The sequence below is a fragment of the Platalea leucorodia genome, assembly GCF_965183815.1.
Source record: "Platalea leucorodia genome assembly, chromosome: 2".
Lineage (NCBI taxonomy): Eukaryota > Metazoa > Chordata > Aves > Pelecaniformes > Threskiornithidae > Platalea > Platalea leucorodia.
Window position 1 is genome coordinate 1,972,281 of NC_138824.1, and position 24,989 is coordinate 1,997,269.

The 24,989-nt window shown below is 45.8% G+C and overlaps 1 protein-coding gene across 6 annotated transcripts in view; it reads left to right on the forward strand.

Annotated features, from left to right (window-relative positions):
• Positions 1-24,989, forward strand: part of FAM168A (family with sequence similarity 168 member A) — a 208,419-nt gene that overhangs the window by 38,687 nt on the left and 144,743 nt on the right. For 3 of the 6 annotated variants that reach the window (XR_014227423.1, XM_082304095.1, XM_082304099.1), the window contains exon 2: positions 15,600-15,749. The exons of 1 other annotated variant lie outside the window; for it this stretch is intronic. The gene's annotated coding sequence lies outside the window, so the exon portion shown is untranslated. Of the gene's footprint in view, positions 1-15,217; positions 15,232-15,599; positions 15,750-24,989 lie in introns of those variants that run through there. 2 more of the 6 variants (XM_082304098.1, XM_082304096.1) reach the window with 2 other exon arrangements.

The window sequence follows — 24,989 nt, forward strand, 5'->3', positions numbered from 1 at the left end:
TGAGGTTTCAAAGCCTTACAGCTCAACTTGAATTGGTAGAAACACGAAACATTGCCTGTGGTTAGAGCTGAGCTCGGACCAGCTGAAGAAAGACTGGCGTCCTTCCGTTAGCTATGGAAAAAGGATCCCAACAAAAAAAAGAAGAGTGGTAAATTCAAGTTGTGGAATCTGGCTCCCTCTCCTTCCTGACAGATGCTACCGCAAATGCTGCTTGTGATGCTGTCGAGTTTACCTGGTCTTTTCCTTTCGTGTCCTTGTGTCAAGAAGGAAGCAAAGGCTCAGCCTGGGAGGCTGTGGCAGCTTCAGATCACAGGCATCCTTTGGCAGGCAGAAACCGGTTTCAGGAGCGTGAGACATTGATGTTGCAGAGAAAGAAGGAAAACCAGCTGCTACTCCAGACTTGCGCTACTTTGAGACTTTCAAGGCCACAAGCAGACCTTTTGTCATGTTAAATCACAGAATCATCGAATCATTTAGGTTGGAAAAGGTTGTCTTTAAGATCATCAAGTCCAACCGTTAACCCAGCACTGCCAAGGCCACCACTAAACCATGTCCCCAAGCACCACATCTCCCCGGCTTTTAAATCCCCCCAGGGATGGGGACTCAGCCCCTGCCCTGGGCAGCCTGGGCCAGGCCCTGACAGCCCTTTGGGGGAAGAAGTTTTTCCCAATACCCACCCCAAACCTGCCCTGGCGCAGCTTGAGGCCGTTTCTTCTCATCCTGTCACTTCTGGTGTTATTACGTGGGATCATTTTCCTTCCACTAGCTGAGGGGCAAACAGTTCTTTGTGAGTACCGCCTGGACCTCACAAAGTCAGGAGATTCTGAGTTTCAGGGTCTCAGAATAGCTTGCAATTTACCTTCCCTATGCAGTCAGTAAGACACTTTAAATTTTTATAAGGTGATGCCCTTTTTTGACCCAGCAATGTTTGCCATGGGAGCTGCTGTGTGAAGAGTTCAGTGAGGATGGAGGCTCTGTCACCAATGGTTTGTTCCAGTATTTTCACTTGGCTATGGGGCCCCTTTTTAAATTGTTGCCTGAAGATGATACCAGCCATATTACGCAGGAATGTTATTTTACATATGGGTGGATGTGGGTAGTTATACACCACCACCCAATGCAAATGGGACTGTTCTTTTTATATGTTGTTATTCGTATTGATCGGAGAAATACATCAGAACTAGTATAAAATCTCATTCTCCCTTTATAACTTAAAAATGGAGGGTGCTTGGCATCTGGCAAGAGCTGTGCCTCATTTGTCCTTTTTCATGAAACAATGATGTTAATATTTTTCTGGCTTCTGATATTTTTAAATATACTTTCCAGGAGGCATTTTCTTCCTTTAACAGGCAAATGCATGATCCGTACGGCTTCTGTTTTCCTATACTTTCCTTTATATGTCCCTCCAAGCTGTTGTTCTCACTCAGCTGTTTGTATCCCTCTGTATTAAGGAGCACCGCTTTGCATCTTCTTTCCCCGTTGTTGAAAACCTCAGTGCGCTGGGTGCAATCTTTTGCAACAGAGTCTAAAGGCCGTAAGGTTCAGCTTTCAGTATTGTGGGGTTTTTTTTTCAGGACCACCAGTCCACCAAAACAGTGGCAGGTTTGTGCATGACTTTCTCCCCCTTAAATTGCTGTAGGAAGATGTACTTTGTATTTGTCTGAATTAAACCCAACATCAAACTGCAGAAGATACTACGGTGCCAGAACAGCAAAGGCTGATAGAAAATGCAGAAGCCAAAAAGCCTTTCCCCCTGCACTGAAGGGACATTAAGTCTGCTTGGAGCATGTGTTGCGAGATATAAAGTGAAATTAAGGACTTTTAATTCTTGCAAGTTCATGGCATCTTTTTTTTTTTTTTTCTGGAAATGCTGATCTTTATTTTTCACTTTTTATGTACTGTTTAGGGGGTAATGGCTTCCACGGGAGGGACTCGTACATTTGTCTGGTTGGCTTTTTATTGCAGTAGGCTTTTAGTAGGTCAAGGAAGCGCACATAGGGGGGCTCTTAAAGTAGACTGTGAAATTATTTTGCTTAGCTTTGTTTTATCACTTCTTCGACAAATCTCTCTCTCTCCCCTCAGGTTGCAGCTTTCTAAGTCGTGCCAGCAAAAGCAAAACAATAACGCTCTGCCAGCGCTGCAAACTTCAAATAAAGCACGGAGCATATTTAATTTGCATTCGTGCAGAGGCGCTTGTTGCAAACGCCTCTCTTCTTGCCATGGGACTCATGATTGCCACTGGCAGGGGATGACTGGCTCTGCAGATGGTGAGAGCGCAGTGGATGTCATTCCCTTAGATTTAGCAAGGTTTTCTACATCCTTGTAGCCATACTGGGGAGTGGTGGACTACGAGATGGGTGGAAAACTGGTTGCAAAGGTCAGTGGTTTGATGTAACCAGAGGGCTGGCTATGGGTGGCCTCCCTGAGGATTAATAGTGGGACCGACACCTTTTAACATCTTTCTCAACAGCTTGGTAGATGGGGTAGGATGCATCTTTCGTAAGTTAACAGATGGAGCTGAATTGGGAGCAGTGCTTGGTGTGATCCTGGGCTTCCCATCCAGAAGGACTTTAACGAGGTGGAGAACAGGACTGATAGAAACCCATGAAGCTCAGCGGAGGAGTCCTTCACCTGGGATGGAATAATCCCTTGCAAGAGGCTCCCTGGCACAAGAAGGGCAGTGAAATGCTGGAGAAGCCTCCAAGGTGGTTGTGAGTGCGTGATGTTAGAAGGAGTGATGGGCTGGGTCTGCTCAATCTGGAGAAGGTTGCAGGGGGAACCTTATTACTGCCGTTATCTTCGTTTACCCAAAGGGGGGGTTGCAAGGAAAATACTTCTCATAGAGGCAACAGACACAAGTTTGATTTAGGTTACACACGGAGGGGGAGGGAAAGCAACCCCAAACCCTGCACTGTTGCCTGAGGAAACATGGGAATCCCCATTAGAGAGATTTAGATTAGAAAGCACATCTGCCAGGAATAGTTCCAGTATTGTTCTTGCCTCGAAGCTGGGAGCGAAACCACGACTTTTTCCAGTTCTGCCTTTCTCATAACCAGCCTGTTGGACTTCCATGAAGAAAGTCTCACCTTCTTTTCTTCTAAAGAGAAAAGAAAAACCCACCAAAAAAAAAAAAACCACCAAAAAACATCCTGAAAATATGTTGCGTGGCTGTATGATTTGTACGTCTAGAACTGGACGCCCTCTTGCAGTGCATCTGTATCTTCTCAAAGGTGGGCACCAGTGTGTTCCGAGTCCTAGTTTGTCGGACACGCAAGCCTTGGGTTCAACTTGAAAATCATCAGGGAAGTATTTGCTACACAATTTTGCTGCACAGTGAAATACAAATAGCCCTTTTTCACTCCCTCAAGAAACGTTCAAGTCTATTTGGAGGAATAAAAGTGCAGTGCAACATTTAGTCATAAATTGAAGATTTCCAACACCGTGTTGACTTAAAGCATATGTTAGTGAAACATGTCTCTGCTTTGCAGACGGTTTTTGTACTTATGCTATGGCAAGCGCATTTAAAACAAGCATGGAAAATGTGCTGCCGGGAACAATCCAGCGGTGATGGTAGGGTCATTTAGATGACTTAATAGGTCTTTTTTTTTTTTTCCTAGCTATCTGTATTAAATCAATGATTCATATAAATTATGCCAAAGGGAGTTAATTGTTATTACACGGTATAAAAAGCTGCCAAACTAAGGGCAAAACTCTCACTGCAGTGCATGAAATAAAATGGAGTTATGTTATGATTGCTGAAAGCATAAAATGGCTGAACCTTTCACCCCTGCCAAACGGCATGAACTGAAACTGCCGCGATAACGGCGGGAGAGAAGAAATTTTGGAAGCAAAGGTTTGGAGGTTGTGGCATGTTTGGAGGCTTTGGCACGTTTGGAAGTTCTCCAGAAGACTCAACAAAAATTGAATGTGAAATACCCAGCTGAAGGAGAATACTGGACTTTTCCGTTGCCCAGATCTGCAGAGGAATTTAGGAATTTAACTTCGTTGGTTCAGTGCGAGTTGAGCTCCTAAATATCTTTGAGGGATTAGGCTGCAGTCTATGTAATATGGTTTATTTCTTCTCTCTACAAGAGGGGCACTGCTACCATTCTCTCTTGCAGAAATGTTATAAAGAAAAATACTTCAGTATATTTTTTTTGGTGATCAGATGCTGTGAAGATGAGGCTATGTAGGTATCTTAATTAGATAGCTATGGGCAGAGTAATAGGCTTGGCTTAGAATATGTTCTCCAGGCACATTTTCATGGCTGTTTGAAGATGAATTGTAGCTTCTTGAGAGAGGGTACATCGAGGGCACTTGAGCAGAAGACGATAAGCTTTGGTGCTGGCCATTGCACGCTACTGCTTTGGAATATTTCTCACTGTAGTCAATGAAGAGACAAAAAATAGGCGTCACGTGTTGCTTAATTTCAGTATGCACTTTGCACAAAATTTGGCATAGCCCTTTCCTAGGGAAGTTGTATTTTTAAATGGAAGAAGGTAATATAATGAGAAGAAAATGTAAGAGTGGGAACACTGCTATTGTGTAAAGGAGAACGGGTAAAAAATGCATTTTTAGGAATTGTTTGGAGGAAAGTCTGGGGGTTTTTGTGCAAGGAAAAGTAGGCTTCAAAGTAGGAGTCGGCATGGCAAAAAACAGGAGAAGGTGGAAGGTGTAGGGTAGAGAGGGGGTCTTGGGTAGAGCAGAGGAGGACAACTGGAGTGGAGATGATGGCGTGGCTGAGCCGCCGAGAGCAACCTGGAGGAATTTTGAATGAGTACGTGCGTTTATTAGAGCTGATGGGGAAGTTCAAGAGTACCGTGACACACTAGAAACTTAGGAAATGGCATTACCGAAAATGGGGAAACTCCATACTCTCTAGTTACTAAATAATTAATAACGGATAATTTCTAGCCTGCTCAGTGACCTGACCTGATTGCAAGAGATGAAATGTGTGGGTAAGGATTAGAGTGCTTTTAGGCATGGTCTTTGCTATGATTGGCCAGTAATGGAGGAGCAGATGATTAAAAAGTCCTTTGCAAAAGCTGTTACAGGACTGAAGAAAGCCTTGTATTTTTCTCTAATTTAGCAAGAATTTTTTTTATCCATCTGCAGTATTCAAGAAAGTGAAGTACTTGGGGGGGGGCCCCTATGATCTCTTTAAGAATTGGTGGCTATTGCTCTAAATTTTGACTACCTTTTTTACCGGCGTTGCTGCTGTAATATCTGTGTCTCTCTGTGTGGCAAAGGGAATCAAGTGAAGAAAAATTAAGTTTATGGTGACAGAAATTGCTAATGACTTCTGAAGGAAGGAGAGATTGGGACTGCTTTAAACAAGTGCTTAATAGACCCTAGTGAAAGAAATGTTGACTTAACTCATTTTTAATTGCTTTTAAGCTTATTTAAAAGTGAGTTTGTTATTGAAAAGGTAAGTAATTAAAGTCCTTGAAAAAATGTGGTGAACTTTGGAAACAGCTTTATGGAAAAGCAGTTACCCACCTTAAAATTATTTTTATTGCTACCTAATCTGTATGAATAGCTCAATTAAGTACTTGATTAAGTGTAGTTCAGCGTGGGGATGCTGCTTAGCTTTGTCAACATGCGTATGCTTTGGGTATAGCGGATGAAGAGATCAAGGTCTGTTCTTAACCTGTAATTTTGTTTTGGAGTTTGACTACAAGCCGTTAGTTGGCTTTACAGGACAGGGCAAAGTATGGATAAAAACCGCCAGAAGTGGTGAGAGAGGTGTGTGCAGGTCTTGATCTATTGTTTTATCTCTCTGTCCCTAAGTAGAGTATTCTGCTTGGCAAATAAATGGCTTATTTTGGAAAGCATGTCTTTCTTTGCTGGAAACATCTGCTTTTCTCCCAAGAGACAAGCCTCCACTGGGAGACTTCATCCAACATCCTTTGGGCATGTTCGAGGAGCATCAATGAAAACCAGATTCTAAAACCCAATCATAGAATGGTTTGGGTTGGAAAGGACCTTCAGAGATCATCCAGTCCAACCCCCATGCCATGGGCAGGGACATCTTCCACTAGATAAGGTTGTCAGATCAAGGAGATTCCAAGGATGGAGACTGCAGCTCCTCTCTGGGCACCCACCCCTTCCACTGCCGCTTAACCCCCAGTATGAATTTGTTTCAACCCTATACCCAGCTGGAATTCTCCTTGCTGCCACTTGCCCCTGTTGCCTTGCTGTGCACCTGTAAGCATCTGGCTTCGTCTTCTCTGTAGGTACCAAGGAGGAGACCCCCAAAGCCTTCTCTTCTCCAAGCTGAACAAACCCACCTCCTGCAGCCTGTCCTCATGCCCTCCGGCCACCTGACCATCTCGATGGTCCTCCCGTTGGACTCTCTCTTGCACTGGGGACCCCAGTACTGCTGGTTTCCAAGAGCTAGTCTTTCAGATGAAGCTTCAAAAGTACCAAACCAAGGGGAATAATAACTTCCCATGCCGTAAAACCCAGGATGTGGTTGGCCCTCACTGTTGCAAGGGCACGCTGACTCCCCGGCCCGTTCTTGTCTGCCAGGAGCCCAGGTCCTTTCCCGCAGAGCTGCTCCCCACCACACGCTCTTGCATGGGATTTCTCCACCCCAGGTGAGGGACTCTGCAATTGCCTTTGCTGAACCTCCACGAGTTTCCCGTTAGCCCACTTCTCTGGCGTTACAAGATCCCTCCAAATGTTAACGATTCCTCTAGTTTATCCTTAATTTGATATGCTTTGTGAACTTAAAAATGTTTTCTATCCTGTCTACAAAGTTGTTGAGAAAGCTGTTAAAAAGTCTTGGTCCCACTATCATCCCTGAGGGATGCCACACACAACCAGCCACCGGCTGGACTTTGAGCCACGGAGAACCGCTTTTCAGTCTGACGGGCCAGCCAATTTTCCATACATCTTGTAGCCAAATTGGGGAGCTATGAAGGGAATGGGTGGATTTACAAGGATATAATGGTGGGAGATCGTGTGGAAATGGTGCAATGGTAGGAGACCATGCGGAAAACCTTGCTAAAGTCGAGGTGAGTGCCACCCGCTGCGCCCTCGTCATACGCAGAGCTGGTCATCCCCCTGCCAGAGGCAGCCGGCGTGTGATCACTGTCATCCTTCCAATTTGATCTCGAAAGGCCTTGCGCTGATATTGGCCACCTTCCTCAGCATCCTCGGATGTGTCCTGTCTGGTCCTGGGGACTTCTGTGTCCCCGGCTGATTTAATTAGTCCTTAATTTGGTCCTCTGTCCTTTGTTGAGGGTAGCACCTCTCTCCCCAAACTCTGCTCCTAGGCCGTGCACTGAGCCTAATTATTCTGATAGAATTTGGAGATTTAACAAAAACCTTCTTCAAAGACGGACTGTATAAATTGAAGTAGATTAATAAACTAGACTAGAACATAATGGCATTTTCTATTCTGAACATCATAAGGTGAAAATCAAGAATGAGTGCATTTGTCTCCAGTGTGTATTTTTCTGGATTACAAAATGTAGCAGATGTGGTATATAGCCATATATTCTTTGTGAACTGGCACGTTTGAAAGACTGGCCTTATAAAATTAGTCTTTTTTAAATAGACGTAAATATAAAAGCAAATCAGATCTAACTCTGTTTAAGTCGCTCTTATCTGTTGATGTGAGTTAAGATTAGGGTGGCTGACTTAAATATCTTGAATCCACCCGTCCTGCCCTGTGTCGGCTCCCGGCTCCGCACCTGAATCCTCTCCGGCGCTGAAATCCAGAGCTCAACAGCAGCAGGGAGCTGAGCCGCACAGGCAAAACGCTGCTGATATTTCAGTAGCAGTTGTTCTTTTACCAATCTTTGGCTCTAAAAGCAACCCTTCCAGTTTTCCAGTGGATTAGACTGTTTTTTTTTTTTCTTAATCAGTAACTGGCAAGTAAGTAAAAACCGGGATGGGATTTGCTGCTTTTCCTAATCTCGTTCTGCCCTTCTAGCCCTGATACGGCATCCTTCAAGCGGGAAAGTAATTCTAACAATACAGTGGAAGAAATGATGTAGAAGGGAGGTGTGGCCAGGGGTGATGCTCAGCAGATGAATACCGATGTTAGTCACTTGTCTCGCAAGCCAAGACAACAAGATGTTCCTGGAGGAAGGATGATGCCCCACTTTGCCAGCTTTAATGACTTCCGCGCTTTTCTTGCATCTCTATTTCACACTTATATCCTGTATGGGGAAAAAAATAAAAGGTTGCTCTGTGTGATGTTTAATACTCTGGGTTTACAGAATCCTTTAATTTTAGAAACTCGTTGTACGCCTCGAGGTGTTGAGTCGTTGTGTATCTTGACGTTGAGTTTTCACGGATGCCCGTGACGTTGCTAGCGAAGCGTGTGTGCGTGCGCCCGTGCCGGCTGGGGAACTTGCTCCTTCCAGTCCCTTTTCACCCTCTTCCTTCCAAGATTCCCTCTCCCCTCCAGACTGGCCAAAGTCATTGCTGGTGATCCCCAACCTGCTTCCACCAGCGGGACAGGACCAGTGTCAGGGATGGGTCTTTGCTTGCCCACCTCTTGGCAGGAGCAAGCTCAGGAGATGCAAACAGTCCTGGTAGCCTTTCTCTCCCGAGCACCGCCAACGTGCTGCGGCATTTGGGCAGACCAGGGGTGAATTTCTGCTTGTGCCGTCCTTTTCGCTCGGTGTGAATTCTCTTGTATTTTCTTCCTTCGGGGTGAAGCATTTTTCTTGGGAGTTTCACTCCTCCTCTGCTGCCTGTTCCCATTGCCGGGCTCCCTTAACTGCGCTGGTACAACTGTCGGAGCGGCCATATGGTGAACCAGATCAGTTAACAGCAAAAAAGGTTATTTTTAACCCAGATCAGTTCACTAATCTGGTTCACTGTACAGCTCCGTAGCCGTCGTGTTGGTACAAAGGCAATTTTTGAGGGGAGGAAAGACGGGAAGGCGCTTCCAGCCAGTAACGTCCCTGCGGTTTCCTGCCGTGTTTTCTGCCTTCCAGAATTATTTCTTTCCATGCCTTTATTTCCTGCTAGGTATTTTCACAGATGTTTTGGCTTCCAATTCCTCCAGGTGGATCTCATCTGATATTTTTTTTGCCAATACCTCTGGTTTCTCAGGTTTGTTGTTTGTTTTTTTTGTTGTTGTTGTTTTTGGTTTTTTTAATGTGCCCTGAGAAGAACTGAACTCGCTCCATTCTGGATAATCTGTGTATATTTGTTAACATTTTGCCCTATTCTTCCTTAATTTAGAGACTAAATGCGTTAGGCTCTATGACAGATGTCTCTGGAATCCTCCTATGGTATCTCCTTGCTCCCAGCTCAATACCGCACCCTTTATTATTGCCTTTAAGTTATAGCCCTTTAATTATATTCACTGTGTGAGTAAAGGTGTCTGAATTAACTTTCGGAATGAAGCACTGTCAATGCTTTTCCTAACGTCCAAAGAGATTGTCTGCCATGTTCTCATTAATCCCTCTTTGGTAATGCTGCGAAGGCTTGTGTTAGAATGTTTTTCTCAGATTTGATTTTATTTAAACAGAGGTAAAGGTCAAACAAGGCTGCTATTGCCGTAAGCTTTACTTTTCTTTTTAAGACAATGGCTGCATATATTTTCTTAATCCTAGAACTTTTCTATGTTTCCTTTTGAAGGCTGAGTGTTGTCAGTAGTGCAGTAAATTGCTTCCTTCAAGTAATATTAATCTTGCATAATGAGATTGTTTTCTTTTGCCTACAAAGTCATTTGTGACTTAGAAACCTCTGAGTGTCTCAGAATACATAAATTGCACAAGAGAGAATAACTAATCCACAATCAATACTTTAAGAACCAGTTTTGAAACATCGATGAAAACAGGAGGTAAATAACTTCAACATCTACTTTTGAAGAATTTTTCCTGCTGGAATTAGAAACGTGTCTGTTATAAGGACAAGCCCCATCGATGTGCAAGGCTACGCAAGCTCGATGTCAGCCCTCCCTGCTGCCCCAAGGGACGTTTATTCTCTAATCTCAGTCAATTTAGTTTTATTTATTTGCGCCCAGAAGATCCCTTTCCATTTTGCTGGGTTTGGCTACTCAGAGGGTTAAACGCAAAATGTTGTGGAATAGGATTTAAAGGAAGGTGCTTGACTCCAGTCAAGCATCATTAGACCTTGTCCAGTTGGATTTTAGCTCCTCATGTTTTTCTCTTCCTTCAAAAATCCCGGTCTCGGTGAATGGCCTGATGGATGGCCATGCAATTCGAGGGACTCGAGCAGTACGGAAGGCTTTTGAGACGGAAAATTGGCTCATGAGGAAAGTTTGGCAGTGCTGTCCAACTGAATAAAGTTATTTTCTTAGTGGAGAAAGCAGTATTTTTACTCGCCAGCATGTCAGACATTTAGTGAATGTTTTTATCTTCATTTGATAAGTAGTTGTGGAGTGTATTTTTAAATGAATTATGCTAACGCTATTTTATCGTAACAATCTGCAATCTACCAAGGCAGGTTTTTTAATCATCGCATTCTAATTAATTCTTAATCTATTTTATAATTCACGTACCCAGCTCCTACTATTGGAGTCCAGTTTTATAGAAAGAAGAAAAGTAATGGATAAAAAAGGGCAATTATAGAAGAATAATTGTAGTAAGATCATCATAAGGGTGTAGGTACTAAAACAAAAGCAGAAAATTAAATTTTGGTCATAGGAGGGGAGGCTAGAATGAAAATGAAAAATATTGGTTTGCTGCTTGAAATGCCACATGTAGTTGATGAAGATATTAGGGAAAAAGTTTTCTTACTAAGTAGCTGCGGTGATGTTATAAGGAAATGGTAGGGGATTTAAACTTCTTCACACCAAGAAGAAAGTGGGAGGGGAGGGAGGACTTCATGATGGAGCAGCCTGCAGGAACCCTGGCAGGTTTCTTTGCTCAACTCGATAGAGGTGAATTGCTTTAAAGCTAGAGCACGTAATCTAATAATTAGGAAATCAGAAGTGAATGGGAAGCTTGCTCAAAATGTGTTCTACGTGAATTAATGAACTTATTCAGCAAGTTGGGGCAACTTTGCCTCTAGAAAAGGGGTTGACAAGGGTTGGTAGGAAGTCAAATGTAGTAAGCATGAGCCAGAGGAGTCTTGACTCTCACCTGAGATGGTTTTCCACTTGCAGTTGCAAAAATGTGGTGTTGCAAAAATCTGTGAGGACTGAAAAGAGAAGGTTTAGCAACATCCCATATCTCTAAAAAACCCAACCAGGACAAACCCCTCACCACCAAGAAACAAGCACCTCCCAGACTCAATAAGGCATCCAAGTACCTTCTTCATACGTCGCAGGTGGTCAAAGTACCTTCTTCATCTATCCCAGGGTTCGTGGCTGGCAGCGCCCCTGCCCGTAGAGGGGGTGCTGAGGTGGGTGAGTGGACGAGGACGGTTCCAGCATCTCTTCCAGACCCTCTAATATCCAGAGCATAACTTTAAAATGAAAAGAGCAATAACACTTGCCAAGCATGAAAGACTTTTCTAGCTAGCAAATGTTTCTCCTTTTCTTCTTTCCATATTTCATTTCAGGAAAAACTGTGTAATGTTTTCAGGCAGGCCGACCTACGGTAACGTTGTCAGCTCAGTGACGGGGGAGCTGGTGCTCTACCTCTGCTAAAGGAGGTGGATTCCAGCTTTCCATCGGTGCTTGCCTTGCCTGAGCTTGCCAGTGTGAGATCAGCGTTTGGCTTCCCGTGGCAGCAGGGGATGGTGGCGATACCTCCGTCAGCTCCGAGACTGAACCTGCAAGAGACCGCCGGGGTGGCAGGAGTGGCAAGAGGAAACCTGCCTCTCTTGGGGAAGGCAGGGTTGTTTTTTCTGTGTTCTTGAAGTCTTTGCTCCCTGCTCCCTTTTCTTTCTTTGTTCTTCTAAGAGGTGGAGCAATAAGCCCGGTTTAGACCTAGAGACAAGAAAAAGAGAGTATTAACACCGATGAGGAGACCCCTCTTCTTCCTTAATGCTCTTCCCCAAGGAAGCAGTAATTATATTTACTTGACAGGGACTTGTGTGCTGGATAACTGCTCCTTTTGATTTCATAGACTCATAGAATGCTTTGGGATGGAAGGGACCTTTAAAGGTCACCCAGTCCCACCCCTGCCATGGGCAGGGACATCTTCCACCAGATCAGGGTGCTCACAGCCCCGTCCAGCCTGGCCTTGGATGCTTCCAGGGATGGGGCATCTCCCACCTCTCTGGGCAACCTGGGCCAGTGTCTCACCACCCTCAGCGTGAAAAATTTCTAGACGCTTCACGTGAAAGCTCCTGCTAGCTCTTCAGGGAGCGGCACAGAGATTCTTCAGGTGTGTGCTGAAGGACTTTTAACACATCGCCCAGCATTTTTAGATGGGTAATTAAAAAAGCCGTGTTACAATTTCAATGTCCACCCTAGATACCTTGTATGCCTGCTGGTCTTCAGCACTAAAATGAGTTTATTCCCTTTGCTTGCCTTTTTTTTGTTGTTAATCTACAGAGAGGCAAGCTTTTCTCTTCCTTTTCTACCTGCTCCTGTCCTGCACGGAGGTGGCGTCTGCGGATTGATTCAGCTTTCTGCAAGAGGCTGAGCTTTCTCCAGCTGCTGCTCCTCTCCCGTTGGTTTCAGAGGAGCAAGGTTTGCTGGTCGAGCGGCACCAGCACGCTGTACTGGGGGGCTCTGATGGCATCGTGGGGTTAATCCCACATCACGCTCTTGATGAATGCGGCCGTGCCAGCAGAACTTCCCAACGTTGTGCGATTTCCCTAAATTATCCAAATTAATACCTCCTCGCATGTCATGTTTTCCCTCTTTAAAATTTATTTTGGTTTTCTTATTCTCTAATGAATGTCTTCATACTTCTACTCGAAGGCCTTGATTGGGACTGACCGCATTTCTGCAAATACGTCTAAATTTTGGGCGTGTGTGGCATCGCTGTGGTTAGAGAACGTGGCGGTCCAGGACTCCGGCTGAAGGGGGGCAGGAGACGGGGGTCCAGCACGAAGCAAGGGAGCACAGCGACACAGCGTCCATTACATTCACGTCTTGCACCTTCTCGTGCACTGAAAGATCCATGCGAAACCAGATTTTTTTTGCGTTAGTACTCGTTTGAACGATTTCTCTTAACTTCTGACCATTTACACCTGGTTTTTGAGCGGTGACCGAGGGCGGCGATGTGTGTGTAGGCAGACGGATAGCCTCCGTCTCTGTGCAGCTCATCACAGCTTCTCTCTGCAGTACCAGCATCCAGTTATTATGAACCTAATCGTTTTGACTTCTGGTCAAGAAAAAACAGAAAAAGGACCAAAAAACCCCCCCAAAAAGGGCGATTCTCCTGAGTGTGGCAGCACAATACAAGAAGGTATTGATGCTGTTGCAGCTAAAGAAAGATCCCACCGACAAGGTTAATGGGAGGTGGGTACAGTACTTCTCTCTGTCTCTTTAGCAGCTAGAGACGAACAAAAAGGCGAGCTTTCTGATAATCCCCCAGCATTAAAGGTTGCTGCAATTCTGTCCTCCTGCTAAAGCGAGGTGGTGCCTGGAAACCCTCATGCATTCAGCACACGCAGCGGTGTTGGACACGTAGGGGAACCTTTAGTATTTGCTAAGCAGAGCTTATTGACTTCCTTGGCCGTACACGTGTAAAGATGTAAAAATGTTCCGAAACTTGGACTTGAAGCAAATTGAGCTCTCAAACCAGCTCTGCTAAATGGAATAGTAATGGCAAAGGCATCGAGATTCGAGGTGTAAAAGCAGCGGAAAGAAGGATTGTTGGTCCCATGGTTGATGGTGAGCCCGGTGCAGCTGGCGAGGCGTGCGTTCCACAAAATTGTCGGTGGAGGAAGACTTGGGGGAGGTGGTTTTCTCCCCCGTTTGCTTGGACCCAGATTATTTTCTGCTTCTTTCTTGCCACAAAAGGAATCATTTGTTTAATTTTACAAAATGTTACTGAAGCTGTTGGAACTGAAACTGCAGCCCACGTCCTCTTGATAAATGACTGTGTGTATTCCTGGAAGGAAGTTAAAACGGGGCTGTGTTATATTTGGTACCTCCCGAAGCACTGAGGCTACTTTGAGTACAGAATGTGCTCCGAGAGAGACTAATTTGCCGCTGCAGAGCTTGATGTGATGAGATTTGTCAAGTCGTCGTTTCTGCTGGAATTCACTTACGCTTTCCTCTCTCTCCTAAAGATGTTTGCCTCTATATTTTAGAGTTATGTCTTTGAACTGGGGGGGCATTAAGGCAAGGCAAAAAGCCTAAAACCGGGATTAAATTCCAAGCAATGAATATGCTTATTATAAGGTAGAAATACAGAAGTCGAGCACCCGTACAACAGGTGGAAATATTACCGAGCCATTTCCCTGAGCGGCTTGCGCTCTTGGTAGCAACAGCATTGGTGTTATCCGGGCGTTTGAGCATCAGCGGGGTGGGTTTTGACTTCTCTCCAAGGGTGCCATCTCAGATGGGATGGTCGTGGTTTCCTACAGTAGGCGATTCTGGGACCTTTGGTAAAAACGAAGATTTATCTTTTTTTTTTTTTTTTTTTTTTTTTTTTTGCTGTTCGTTTCCAATTGCATGCTGTTTCATTTGCTGGGCTTGAAGGGCCTCTCGCTGTAAAGCTGCAGGGAAAGGTGGGATGGAGCGGCATTCCCAAAGAAACTCTTGGTTGTTTTACCGGATTTGATGTTTTCTGCGTCCTGTTTTCTCCCCGAGAGTGTTTTTTGAGTTAATGTAAACTAATACTGGATCAGTGGTTAGCAGCAATGAAAAAATATTTAATGTGAACCTTTTGGTACTGGGTTGATTCAAATAAACAACTGCTCTACGGAGCACTGGGCCTGGTTTGTGAACAGTAGGTTTTCTGTTCCTCTGTGTAATGCATAAAGCATGCAGAGCTGCTTGAGAGCTTTTTTTGTGAGCTGTACTTTATTTTGAGGTATTTCGTTTTCAGTTCTTTGAGCTTTTGTGTCAGCTGGGAAGGGAGGGTGTAGGAGTAACGTGTAAAACTCTGTTTGGCCTGTTTAGTCTCAAATCCTGACAAATAGCTGGTTAACAAGTATTTAAATGAAAGCTTGAACTTTGTTTTCTCCCTTTTGAAAGCTGGGAAGATCCTTGTTCTGATTTTATCCGCTCCTGGTGCTGTTTCTTTCTCGTTTCTATGCAATTCTTCAGCAGAGCGTAGGCAAAGCCTAGTTGATGCAGACTTTGTGCAAGACGCGCCACGTGAGCGTCCCACCCAAAGCCCTTGAGCTGTGGCGTCCAGCTGCGGAAAGGCTTCGTGTCTTGATTTGAAGGTGCAAATGTTGAATTTCTGTTGTCTTTCTCCCTGTACCTATGGTGATGGAAAAAACGTGTCCTTGGTATTTTTAGGGGAAGGCAAACTGAGGTATTTATTTGTAAGAGAGGTGCAGTAAATGTGCCTCTCTTTAACGACAGCGGGTAGGAAACGTGAGTGGCAGACCATTCACATTGCGCTGTCTTTTCTGCAACTGCCGGTCTGGTAGCCAGCGCCCGTCTCCCTTCCTTCTCCTCCTCTTATCCTGCATCTCCATCGCTCCTCCTTTTTTGACTGCATTTCTTACACGTACGCACTCCTTTTGCTCCGGTGGAGATAGATAAAGCCCACTCTTTGCTAGAAGGAGCCGTGTTTTCTGTCCGACAGGTTTGCCTGCGGAGCCTCACGGGTCTCTCTCTTTCTCTCTGTGGGTTGCTGCTGCAGAGCTGTGGAATGCTGTGAAGACTCACTGCCCTGCAGCCGTAGGCAGACTGCCCTCCAGATTATCTCCATCCGAAGGAGGCTCGTATCCAAGAGGTATCAATTCATGTTTTACGTGTGCCCTTCAATTGCAGCGCTTGAGTTGAGATACTCCTCCAAACGCCTTTTGCCCTACCCCTTCCACAGACAGAAAAGCGTTGGATGCCATGGAGGTTGCATGTGTTGATTAAAAAGTGCTGGTGTTTGGTGTGGTTTGGACCCTTGTTTATATTAAACGAACTTTGGTACAGAATTGCATTACATTTTAAACTAAGCAAGTAATTTCTGGGTCAAGAAAGGTGTAAGCCAAAGCTCCAGCAACACTGTATGTCTAGCGTATTTTATTGTGTTGATTTATAAAGTTAATAAACGTAAGGTAATCAGCAGACTGGAGCAGAACACACAGTAGGTATGTGCTGTTCCTATAAAGAATTGTGAGAGTTAGGGGTTTTTTTAATGTTTATTAGTCTTAATATCTTCTTAGTAAATAATTTATTTTTGGTTTATCTTAAAAAGAAGGCAAAAAGGTATTGCTTGTGTTTGCTAGCTGGGTCAAAATCAGTGTGTTGGCACAGGCATGCTTCCTGGTGTGAATTTCTGTCATTTGCCTGTAGACAGGGAAATTATTTTCTAATAGTTTATGTTGCAGCCTTTCATAAAAGAAAGCTAGAAACCATTTTTTTAAATACAAACTTGGCAGTGTAATGTGGTCTGTAAATTGGTCGGAGCAGGTTCTATCTTAACTATTTATTTTTTGTCTATGGTGCCTAGCATTATGAGACCAGAACGGGTCAAGCCCTCTAGGCATTTATATATAAGAAAATCAAATATGTTATCATAGTGGTATAACATGATATACAGCTGGCTATTAAATACAAACGTACCACTTCAGGGAATTTCTGTGCTGTGCAAAGTCGCAGGCTGGAAAGCGTGCTGGGCGAATGTCGCTGTATGCCTGCCCTGTGCTTGGATTTTCCCCTAGGTATTCACAACGATACCGGGAGAGCTGAAGTGTCAGTCTGACCCAATCCAGCTGCTCTGGTGCAGGAGTATGGAAAAAACAGGATTGACTCTTTTTTGCTTTTTCCCCTTTTACATGTTTTGCTGCTTGCTTAGTAACACGAACTGTAAATGTCAGCTGCCAGGATACCCACTGAGTGTTCTGCTCCCACTCAAGTCAGATTTGCTGAAAACCAGATGCAGACAGGCAACAACAGTGCTGACGAGTGCTCTCTGCTCTTGGATCCACTGCACCGCACCGGGATCGAACATTTAGGCATGCTGTGACCCTTATCCTCCCGATATTTTAGCACGCAGAAGTGCTCCAGCCCTGCTTTGGGAAGGACCTGCCCTGATTAGATGCCCGCTCTTTGGGTACGGACAAAACCAGGCTGTTGTTTCTTCCTCATCCCACCCTCAGCAACTCAACCGGTCTTAGGTGAGAAAGTGCCAAGCGTTTCAGAAGAGCTTTGCTTCGTCCTTGCTTGTGCCAGTCTTGAAGCAACAACGATGGGCCTCTTTCCATCCCCCTCTCCCCTTTTTGTTGAATATTGTGCTAGAAAAAAGGATAAAGGAAAAAAACCCAGGACTTTGATGCTGCTCCCATCCCCTTTTTCTGCACACTGCGCTGCATATCTCCAAGTTGAAGCGACAGTAGGAGACACAGTTGGGGCTGTGCTGCTTTCTCTGGGCCTGAGAAACAGAAGTGCAGGGCTGGAGAAGGAAGAGAGGCAAAGCCCAGGGTGCGCATTGAATGGGTTGTGAGGCAGGGAGAGGGCAGAGGTGGGGGCTGAGTTGCTCAGACTGGAGAAGTGGGGCTGGCATTGATGGAAGATCTGGAAGACAAGCTGTTTTTTTCAAATGAGAGTATGTTGTTAAGTATTGGCTTTGCATGAGAAAGAGAGCTTCTGGTCCAAGGGGCTCCTGGTCCAATTCAGCTCCAGATTAAGAAATTTAAGTTTAAGCTTTGTGTGTGCTTTGTCTGAGCTCCCAACCTGGTCCCTGGAGATCTCGAGAGTGGAACTGATGGAGCCTGGGGAGATTTGGCTGACTAGCTGCTGGTTGTCCTCTTCAAGCCCATCGGAGCTGCTCTCCAGGCTGTGACTGCCCTGCTTGGGATCTCCTCCAGCCACTTCAGACAGTTACTTTTTGGGTGTCTTTATCTTGGATTGAACCTCCCCTTTTTAGGCTCACGATGGTAAACGGCGTTCAGAAATCAAAAGGCGGAAGACGTTGAGTTAAACTCTTGAATGTGTGCGTGCCCGACCTCTTAACTTCGTTTACTTACGTTAGGTTATTTCCTGCTCGGGAAGTACCCCACTCCCCCAAATCCCAAGTGGAATTCCAGCAATTAAATGGTTAATTACTCTGTGTGTGTAAAATCTGTGTATATCTAAAAATACCTCTCTTATCTGTGTAATCGTTTGGTTAGATGTAAATATTTTTAAATGTGCTTTTAGATTAAGCTGGTTTTTATACAGTATGTGTGAGTGGAATTTGACGTGTGGTTAACTGGGCCTGGACTTTATATATTTGCTCCATTCACCACAACGTTTCTGAACTCATGTGGAAAATTTCTGATCTTTAGTCTCCTGACCATTTATGCCCGTTTGGTGGGGTCCATTTCGTGGTCTTCATTGGGCTGGGAATGCACCAAATGAAGGGAAGCATCTTGCCAGCAGTGGATGGAGACTTCTCTGCTGCTGGGGCACGGCTGCCTCACTTAGTGATTTTCTTTTCTACTGCATGAGCAAATCCTTTGTTCACAGATCGTAAGTTTTCTTGAATTGCCAGCTCTTTTTTGGAGAAAAAAATTCCTTTCAGAGAACATAGGATATGGAAGGTGATTTCTGTCAAGCCAAGTTAGGTACTGCATCCAGCTCGGGGGTCCTCAGCACGGGAAGGACATGGAGCTGTGGGAGCGGGGCCAGGGGAGGCCCCAGCGATGGTCCGAGGGTGGCACAGCTCTGCTGTGAGGCCAGGCTGAGAGCTGGGGGGGTTCAGCCTGGGGAGGAGGAGGCTGCGGGCAGAGCTGATTGCGGCCTTTCAATACTTAAATAAAAAAATAAGAAAGACGGGGACAGACTTTTTAGCAGGGCCTGCTGCGACAGGACAAGGGGGGATGGTTTTAAACTGAAAGAGGGGAGATTCAGACTGGATAGAAGGAAGAAATGTTTCACGCTGAGGGTGGTGAGACGCTGGCCCAGGTTGCCCTGAGAAGTTGTGGATGCTCCATCGTTGGAAGTGTTCAAGGCCAGGTTGGACGGGGCTCTGAGCAACCTGATCTAGAGCAAGATGTCCCTGCCCATGGCAGGGGGTTGGACTGAGATGGTCTTCAAAGGTCCCTTCCAACCCAATCCATTCTGTGATGCTGTGTAGGTCCCAGGATCCTTATGAGACATCATAGGATCATTTGACGAGTGAAGGAAAATCCTTTTCCGTTATTTCTGGTGGAGCCTAATGATGGTGATACCAAGGACAGTGGTTCACATTCCCTTCTTTCCTTTGGGTCACGTTCAGAGGAGGGAAATACGTCATATTAGAACATTGTTAATGTTTTGAAATGTAGCTTTCTATCTAGTCTGAAACTGTGGGTTTTTAGTGTGTGTGTTTGCCTGTGCTCCGTGACACGGCTGTGTCCGTGAACACGCTGCCGAGTTAGGAGCACGCTGCTCCTCCGCACAGCTTGGAAAACGTGGGCAGAAGTCTGGCTGTATCAGCACTGTAGTAGTGTATAAGTAGATGGAGAGTAAATTGGGGTTCAAGAATATGGCTTATTGCTTCAGAGCTCTTTATTGGGGAGATATTTCAGGCTTACATCCGAAGAGCTGAAGCTAATAGCTGGCAAGAGAACGGCTGAGGCTCTTAGCTGGAGGTTGCTGGTTTTCTGATTCAGATGGTGGGCTCGAAGGAAGAAGCAGCTTGCTGTTGTCTGTGGGGTGTAATCGGTTTGATCGGGAGGGCAGGTGGGAGGACCGGTGTTTTCCACCGTAACCACATCACTGAATCTGTGCTGAGCGTGTGGCATGCTTGGGAATTTCCTAAGGATGCTCCTCCAGCGAGCGGGAACGGCTGCCTCGAGAGCAGAACCCTCCAACCTGTTTCTTCTGCTCTCGTTGCTTTTGGCTTTACCCAGCAACCCTTTGCCGTATTTTGGAAGAAGCAGGAAAGTGGCATTCTTGGTCCATAGCGGGGAACGTGAGTACTCTTCTTTCTCTTAAGCCCTATCTCCTTCATCTTTGCAAGAGTCATGAAGAAGCAGCAAGGCTTCTTCAACATACCTCAGCTGAGACTGTTCCAGGTCCCACAAGGTGCTGGATTTTGGTTGGATTCCCTTTCTTCCCTCTCTCCCATGCCAGTCACAAATATTATAGGGTTTGGAAGGCTTTGGATCTGTAATCACTTTGCCCATCCTAGCTACCTGGGAACTTTCATTTCCTGGGAAGATTTTTGTTCCTTTGTTCCTACTTTTGTTCCTACTACAACGCTGGATGTGTCAGTGAAAGGAAGGGAAGCCCCCGCTCCGTGATGTACCTAAATTTGCTGTAACATATCACATAGGGAAGCTTCTTCCTTGCGTAAAGTGACGAATTTATGAAGATTAATGATGCAGCATTTCATCCTAGGTAGCGTTTGTGCAAATGCTTCTCTTAGGTGTACTCCCTTAAAAAAAATCCTCTTTTAATGTTTTTGCCTCAGTATATCGTGGCGGTCGGAGTCACTGGCTAATCGCACACCCCTGAACTGTGCCTGCGGTCCCCAAGCCGGGCTGGGTCCCTTCCCATAGCTGCTGCGGCTCTCCGGATGAAACCCGCCGTGTCCTTTGCCTGGCTGTGGTGCGTGATGGATGCACTGGAAGCGAGTGTCGGGACAGGAACGTCAGCCTGAACATCCCACCGTGATTAGTTTGGGGCATAGAGGAATTATTTGACTGACAGAGCAGCTTCGTGATTCTTTATGGCTCAATACTGCTGATATATAGTAATTGTTAGAGGAGTGAGACTTCGTTAGGATGATGACATTTCCCATAACAAGGAAAAAAATCAGCTGTCAAAAACTGCTTTAAAAACAAAGGAAGATTTTATTAAGATTTATGGACCTAAGCAGCAGAGAGGATCTCCGACACCAGACTTTTCACGATGCTCTGGACTGACTTTCTACTTCTGATCTATGAGTTTCTGTGCAAATTAAAGCGTGCTGTAGATATTGCCCTGAGGTATGTGGAGAGCGCACCAAAATACTTCTTGTCTGTCTGCTCAGCCAGGAAGATGCGGTTTAAATCTCTTTTCTTTCTCTGAGTCTGGGATGTGAGTCGTCTCTACATCTTTTCTTAAAAAAATATGTATGTATCTTTGCGTGGCCAGAGCAGGGCAGCGAGGCTGGGGCAGGGGCTGGAGCACAAGGCTGGGGAGGAGCGGCTGGGGGAGCTGGGGGGGCTCAGCCTGGAGAAGAGGAGGCTGAGGGGAGCCCTCATCGCTCTCTGCAACGGCCTGAAAGGAGGCTGGAGCCGGGGGGGTCGGTCTCTGCTCCCCAGGAACAAGCGCTGGGACGAGAGGGAACGGCCTCAAGCTGCGCCAGGGCAGGGTTGGGTTGGGTGTGGGGAAAAACTTCTTCCCCCAAAGGGCTGTCAGGGCCTGGCCCAGGCTGCCCAGGGCAGGGGCTGAGTCCCCATCCCTGGGGGGATTTAAAAGCCGGGGAGATGTGGTGCTTGGGGCCATGGTTTAGTGGTGGCCTTGGCAGTGCTGGGTTAACGGTTGGACTCGATGATCTTAAGGGTCTTTTCCAACCTTAACGATTCTGTGATTCTATGATCTTGAAAGCTTTGTGGCCTTGACTTCTTTTTGGACTGAGGTTTACCATGTGGGTATCTTTTTGTAGCCCTGTGGTAGCTGCTGCTCTCAGAGGCCAGGCTGATGTCCAGCAGACTTGCAAAGTGAAAGTCCCAACCGGCGGCTGCACGGAGAGCAAAACGGATTTCAGAAACGACACAGAAATGGAGATCTGTGTTTCCTGACGAGGGGATGAAACAAAACCCTAGTGAGAACTCTTCAAATGATGCATCGAAACGAGTGCAGCACGCACTCTCGATGGTAGGAGATGTACCTGAGGACCGATTTTCTATTCCTGCTGAAGAAGTGCAATAGCACGCTCAGTTCTTGCCGTCTCCGTGGCTGAGCTGAGGTTATAGGGAAGCATCCACTATGCTCCCTACACCTTTCTGTAGCGCCCGCCCGCAGTGTTTGCGCCGCAATTCTGCTCTCACAAAAGCCGTGCTGGAAGCAGTGGCCTTTCTTTCAGATATATCATTTGCCACCTCTTCCCGGTGTGCCAGCCTTGTTTGTATTGATAAATGAACCTTCTCTGCGTACAGCCCGCAGATAATTCTGCTCGTCGAGCACAATGCTGCTAAATATACCTGTTTCTGATTAAGTGCATTTGAATTTGTGAGTTTGGTTAATAAGCTACACCTTTCACAGATTCTTTTGTTAACTCATAAAAGCTGCGTGCTCTGATTTATAGTGCCAAAAGGGGTAAACTGACATTAAAAGCGTTAATTAGTCTTGGTTGACTGCACAAAGAATAGAGTTGGTGTGAGCCAGCTTTTGATTTAGCCCTTTGTGGGCCTTTGATTTTTGCCTAAGCTTGTTAAAGGGTCTGTATCTCTGGCTTTTTCGTGCTAGATTGTATAATTAGAGTTTAGTGTGAAATACAGTGATTGGGCTTGAAGAGCAAGAGCCCTGTACAATTATGAGCAATAAAGTTGTAAAGCAATTGCCAGAACTTTACATAATAGAGAAATGTTCTTTATAACGTGTGGCTGTGCTGACTTGGTATTGTGAGATTTGCAGTAACGATATCCAGAGGATTTGCTGTAAGCTGTGGGCACCCTCGGTAAGCCTCAGAAAGGATATATTCTCAGGAGCCTTGGGTTTGCCCGTTGGACGGTCCTTCAGCAGCACGTGAACGTAAGGGAAGTTTTGTAAACTACATCGCAGGTAGTGCTGATGTTTTTTCCTTTTCCTCTACGTCTTCACCCATTTTGTACAGGCTAATAGGAAAAAAAACCCAGACCTTGAGGCATTGCCTGGGGTTTATACTTGAAATTCCTACTTTATAACATTTATGAGCGTATTTCAGTCTATGGTAGTTTCTGTAGTACCCAATTCTAGCCATCTCTTCTCCACACAGACGTTTGAAAATTAATTGAAATGCAAATCGTAGGCTAAGTTTTTTTTTAAATAGACCTTCCATAATTATGCTTGACTGCAAAAAAAGAATACCATTGGTATAATTTTGATAATTGCCTCTGGTTTGTTTGTGAATTAAGATTTCCCTCTGTCCATATAAAGTTGTCTTCTGTCTTAGATATTATCACATTAATTGCTCTAAAAAAAGAATGTTGGGCTGGGTTTCCATCCAAACTTGCTAACGCTTGTGATTAAAGAGCCAACAGTTTGCCCGTGTGGTACCTCCAATACTGCCTTAATTGCCTTTCTACGATAGTATGTATTTATTATAACAGTTGGCTTTGGGCACATGCGATGTTGCTAACAGCGACCCACTGCAGAAATGTTTTTTAAGGATGCAAATATCCAGCTGATCGAGAAGATTTTGAGTCCTTAGATGAGGGAGAATGGTGGAACACATCTGAAGCTCCTCAGCTTAACAAAAAGCCGCCTTTGGTTTCCTGGATATTTTATATGTGTATAATGACACCCTGATGTCTTCGGTTGTAATTTGTATTTTAAAAGATGTTTGCGCTGTGAAGTGGTCTGCCGTCCTCTGTAGGCCAGTTCAAGGTTCGGCGGCTTTGAAAGCATAACAGCGTTTGCTTTTCCCTCCTCTCACCATTAATTATGTCAGTCGAAACCCAATAGCAACCGGAGACCTCCTCTGCAGGTGGATGGTAGTGATGGCTGTATTAGAGGGTATCACGGGTCGCTGCTGGAGAGACCCTCCCGGCTTCTGCTGGGGTTAGGGCACGGTGAGAGCTGTCACCTCTCTCCAGATACCCTCCTGCTCGGCTCCTAAACCTACGCTGTGCCGTTGGAAACGTGTCCACGTGCCACCTTTGGCCCCATGGCCGAAAGCTGCCGGGATACGGGCTAGTGCGTGCCCACACGTTGCTGTCAAGGTGCTGCCTTTTTCCAACCCTGTGGAAAATTCTCTTCTGTTTTAAATAACTGAGTTTTGATAAGCGAAGGTGGACAGGCACCTCTGATTCTCGGCATTTTAGCAAAGTCGTGAGACAATGCTAGGATGGGTTTGGGGATTTTTTTATCATCTTCCTCTTGTTCAGAGTCCTTGCCTGAATCCATTTATGGATGGAAATGGCAATGAAAATAGAGAGCCGTTGCGAAGGATTGGGTTATCATTCTGCCTGGTCCAATAAAGGGTTGGCGCTGGAAAGAAACCTGTACTGTTTGTTAAATGACAAATCATGATTGTTTTTCTTTCTTCATTTTTTTTTGGGGGGGACAAGTTGTAATTTAAAAATCAGCTGTACAAATCGTTAAATCGCTGAACATTTAACCAAGTGTCAAATTTTGGGTACCCAATACTATATCATGGGCTTCCAGGTTCTTTATGGAGATAATATGACAAAACAGACGATGCATGCGGGTCCCCAGAAGCTCTGCATCGCCGTGTCCTCTGCAGCAGGACCTCTCAGTGAGACTGATGGTGAGAGCTGGTACTGACATGATCGTCCCCTGCGCTGGGCGCTGGTGAGGCCGCCCCTCGAATGCTGTGCTCAGCGCTGGGCCCCGCACCCCAAGGCGGCCATGGAGGGGCTGGAGCGTGGCCAGAGCAGGGCAGCGAGGCTGGGGCAGGGGCTGGAGCACAAGGCTGGGGAGGAGCGGCTGGGGGAGCTGGGGGGGCTCAGCCTGGAGAAGAGGAGGCTGAGGGGAGCCCTCATCGCTCTCTGCAACGGCCTGAAAGGAGGCTGGAGCCGGGGGGGTCGGTCTCTGCTCCCCAGGAACAAGCGCTGGGACGAGAGGGAACGGCCTCAAGCTGCGCCAGGGCAGGGTTGGGTTGGGTATGGGGAAAAACTTCTTCCCCCAAAGGGCTGTCAGGGCCTGGCCCAGGCTGCCCAGGGCAGGGGCTGAGTCCCCATCCGTGGGGGGATTTAAAAGCCGGGGAGATGTGGTGCTTGGGGACGTGGTTTAGTGGTGGCCTTGGCAGTGCTGGGTTAATGGTTGGACTCGATGATCTTAAGGGTCTTTTCCAACCTAAACGATTCTGTGATTCGAAAGCCTCCATTTGTGCTTGGGTGGGTTTTTTGTGTTTGCTCAGAGA